The sequence below is a fragment of the Anopheles aquasalis genome, chromosome 3 (assembly GCF_943734665.1).
Source record: "Anopheles aquasalis chromosome 3, idAnoAquaMG_Q_19, whole genome shotgun sequence".
NCBI classification, from domain to species: Eukaryota; Metazoa; Arthropoda; class Insecta; order Diptera; family Culicidae; genus Anopheles; species Anopheles aquasalis.
This window is the reverse complement of record NC_064878.1, coordinates 30,933,236-30,938,126: the sequence shown is the minus strand read 5'-3', so window position 1 is coordinate 30,938,126 and position 4,891 is coordinate 30,933,236.

Genomic DNA, 4,891 nt, shown 5'->3' with positions numbered 1-4,891 from the left:
TCCCGATGACTATGACAATAACAGTGCGAGTTAACGAAGTTCATAACGGCTACTCCCCTACCCAACAAGTCAACTGAAGTCACGGCCAAGGCTTCAGTTGAAAACGTATTTTTGAAGTACGGGGTGCCGAAAAGAATAGCCTCCGATAGGGGTACAGAGTTTATGTCGGGTGTGTTTGATAATTTAACAGCACTATTAGGCATCGAAAAGTTAAACTCGACAGCCTACCACCATGAATCCATAGGAGCTTTGGAAAACACTCACAAGAGTTTGGGAAATTTTTTGCGTATTTATTTCAACAACAACCTTTTTTCGTGGGTACATTGGGTACCGTACTACTGTTTCGCAAACAACAACACGGTACACTCCACGACAAGACACACTCCGTTCTTGCTGGTATACGGGAAGGAGAGCAACATGCCGTCCAACCTTACGAATACCGATAACCCCACACCGACATACAACTACGCAAACCAGCTGCGAATTAAGAAGTCAGGAGCACCATCTTTCGAGACAAAAGGCAGAGGATAAGGCAACAAGATGAAATGCCCTCCTTAACTCCCATTTTCCAACCTAAGGAACAGGTCCTGGTCCGAAAGGAAGCGGACTGCAAGTTAGGAAAGAAGTTCGAAGGACCGTTTGAAGTTGTAAAGGATCTGCACCCTAACATAGAGATATTAATTAGAGGAAAAGTCGACACCATTCACAAGAATAGGGTCAAGAGATTCCACGCCACCGGGGGTAAGACAGGTAAATAGCGTTTTGCTAGCTCCTTTGACCCCGGGAAACGGCAAGGATAATTACATACGTATCATCTATACACTTAGTCAGTTCTGGCGGTCAAAAGTGAAAAGGCGTGTGGTGGTGGAATCATCGGAGCGAGGTTCGCTCAGACCACAACACCACTTACTTAATTTCGTATGAAAATACATTCGTGTATTCTAGCTAGTATAAGTGCAGCTGAGTTATTCGATTTAATTACTTTCCTTAGTACTGCAGTTAATTTTGAATAATTTGAGTTCTTTCCTTACTACTGTAGCGACACGACCCACCTTCTCCCACCTCGCTAACCCAAATTCGCGCGCTACATTGGGCGGCCACCAGGAAGATGCACATGACACCCCCCCCCCCCCCCCTCTCTGCCCGCTGACCGAAGGCACGTTCTGCCTGGACGTAGTCTGTGGCATCACAAGCGAATGCTAGCCACACCCTCGCCCCCTTTGGTTGGTGTCGCCGAACGGCGGCGCGAAGGCGGCGGTAACACGACCCGTATGCTGACGAACAGCGGTATAAGCGTGGGTCTTTGCGGTCGTTACCCTTCCAAACCTATCCAAACGGATGACCATATGACCTATGGGTCAGGTGGACAAAAAGGCAGTTTGGCAAGGAGGGGAGGGCGTATCCGGGTAACGCCAGAGTTAAAAAAAAAATAAGATAAGGCGTGAACGAATGAGGCGGGGTACACCCCCCCCCCCCCCCCCCCCCATATCCTTTCTCTTTTGTTTTTAACTACCAACTAATGTTTCATCCTCCTCTCAATCATCATAGGGCCCTGATCGTTGGGAGCCAAGGGCAAGGGGCACGGGAATTATCCGCCACTCTGTTCCTACAAGCCAGAGGAACCGTAATGGTTCAGCAAGGCACCGTAACTCTAACAGCCACTATGGATTACAAACCCTTGGAGCTACGGATACGGTATCTCCAATCGGCAACGGATTTTTACAATAAACAATGCGTGAAACTGGCGCAATACACACAGGCAAACCGGTGCCAACAGCTAAACCAAACGTTGCAGAGGGAACTGACTGAAATCGAAACGTATATAAAATATACATACGACGATTCTTCTCGGCTCGACAGACCAGGGGATTATGGGCATACTTAGGAGTTATGGACTCGGATGATCGGGACCGTGTGGATACCAATATGGACAAGTTAAGGGACAACGAGGAAAGGTTGAGCACGGTGATTACTCATCAGACCAATGGTGGTGGAAACCCTATACCAGGAGATCAAAAAAGCCACGTAGCATGTGGACGATAATCTCCGGCGGATGCAAGAAGAAGATTTAACCATCCGTACGAAAATAGAAGCCGGTCTGAATTTAACTAACCAATATCGTACTATGTTCGCGCTAGACCAAGATTTGAGTGAAGCAGGGCTGTGGATGACCCAGATGATACGGTACATCCATCACCAGCAGCAACTGTTCACTGAGGTATTGCTGCAAGAGCATCTGAGTGGAACCGAACTATTGGAGATTATCAACCCAAATAAACTACTACAACAACTGGCTGAATATGAGAAAAATCTACCCCCGCGCCAAGCTTTCCCTAGCCGAAACACCGGCGACATAGCGCCGGAAGTAATTCAAGCCATAACGACCACCCGGAAAGTCGTTCCCGGGTTCGTAGTACAAATTACCTTTCGGCGGGTGCCGATCGTACAAAGAAATCCGCTATACGCCTATCTGGCAAGCGTCAGCCCCTCCATATCGAATGCTACGATCACGTTGATGGTCCTGAACAATCGGTTGCTAATCAAAGATCCCAAGACCGAAATGGGATACCTGGTGCCGGAAAATCCACGTTATTTATCCACGTGCCGGCTCATGAAGAATGCCCACCTGTGTGAAATGTCCGACTCCCCGATAGATCTGCCAAAGTTCGTTTGGCCCAATGTCTGACCGAATTGGTTTACCACAATCGAACGTCATCATGCGCCCGGAAAATTATACAAACCAGCCGCACGATCTGGATAAAAGCGCCGACCATGAACGATTGGATTTTCGTGGCACCAGAACCCACGCGAGCAACCATCGCCAACGACAGTAGCGAGACAGCTCTCACATTACACGGGGTGGGTATGCTCATGCTTTGCACCCAAGCGAGATTCTGACCACTCCACATACCGCGGTGACGTATTACGTAACTGACACCGATGCCGCTATGCTCGAACCAGCGGCACAATGGAACGTACCGGGACTCGCGGCCGGCCAAGCCATAGCATGGGAGGCAGTGCCCCGGCTTAACAGCAGCCTCGATCCATTCCTAACCCAAGAGATCTTATTGCAGCACGCTGTGGACGTGGCGGATTTAAAACGCGCTCGGCCGCTGCTCGAGAATGTTTATTTATGCTCCTGGCTCACCGTGCCCCTGGTGTTCGGCATCGTGATGATTGTTTTCCTGGTGCGCTGCCGGGCCAATTGTGTCAATTGCAACATGGCAAAAACAAAGCGGCGAGCGTCCCGGGGAGAATCCGACACCTCGTTTCCAGAACAAACAACTCCCTCAGCAACCAGTAGCCAAGAGTGAACCCATCACATCTGCCCCGGCTGGAGCAACCCGGTCCAGCCCGCCGCTGGATTCAACACCTGACTCGGCAGAAATGGAGGCTCCCCCCCCCCCCCCCCCCCCCCGAGGACTGCCTCAACTCCAGAACCAGGCCCAGGGGTGGACTATGCCCGAGTCAGAATGCGGAATGAGGATCAGCCCCCGAGAAAAGGGGGGAAGGCGGATCCGAAAGTACGCGGAGATGGCTCGGCCGACCTCCCCCCCGTCGCAACCCCGGGCCCAACCATCTTTACCGGGTGTCCCTTCACTGAGCCACGGATGAAGGGAGAACGGGCAGCGTTAGCTCGGACCACGGTTCCAGTCCGAGCCAAGCAGCGAGCCAAGCACCACCACCCACTGTGTTTTTTTTTTTCCCGTTATCAAGTTTTTTCTGTTCTAGAATGATCGTACAGCTGCAGCTCCTCCCCCTCTACCGAGGATGTATCTGGGCGCTGCGGACGGGAGCCGGGATCGCCATGTGGGCGAGCCACCTCCTCCTAAGATGGACGGACGACCTGCACTTCGTCCGAGCCGAGCGGGAGGCCCGCTGGATGGAAGGAGTCGAGGACGGCCCGGCCAGCAACCTAGGCTGGGGCCTGCAGCCCAGCGACCCCTGGGGACTCCTGGTGTACAACGTACACCACCATGACCCCGTGGCCCGGTGGGTGGAGTGGTACCTCCTAACGGTGGAGCGGCGGCGGCAACCATACCATACGCGGGTTTTACCATACGATAACAATGATATAAAACCACCGGACCGCGCCAGGACCCATCATTCCAAGACCACTTCAGCAACAGTCGACCCTGGCGTCATCTAGATTCGACAGCCTCGAACTCCAACGCCGAGCCCGATTTCAACGCCGACGTCATCTATACTCAACGAGCCGAGCCGCCTCATCATCAGCCCGTCACTCAGCAGCGCCCTAACACCCGAAGAGATGTTCCTGTGGATTGAGAAGTTTACCGTGATCGTGGAGGAGACACTGCAGAGGGCAGTCCAAGCCGTTATCAGCACCGCGGAGAGGACCATCGGATGGGTGAAGGCGCGCCAGGCGCCAAGGCGTTTCGATCGGGTGGGGGCGGCCTCGTGGGCCGCCCTCTACTGGGAGGCGGGTCGGATGACCGACGAAGAGTGGACGAAATTCTTCACGGACATCGAGCCCATCGAGGATGAGGGAGAACAACAAGACGAGTGGACCGTCTATCGCGACCGGCCCTTCCAAGAGGAAGCGGCCCGGAAACCTCGCCTTTCTGGACAGAATGGCAGAATGGGAGCCCCAGGAGTGGGAGGAGACCTGGGAGTAAGTTCGGGGGTGATGGGTAGCGGAAGATGAAAAAAAATATATATAATAATAAACCCCAAGAATAATTTTTAGCTAAAAACACAAACAATAACGTATTCTACCAATTGAACTTCGAAAACCGAAAGAAAAGGAAAACCAAAATCCGCGCCCTTTCCACCTTTTTGCTGCCTTTTTCCACCGTGACTTAGAAAGAAATTCTCTGCCCTCTGAAAGCAATTCGAAGCGATTTAGCAGAATATCATGTCCTCAAAGAAT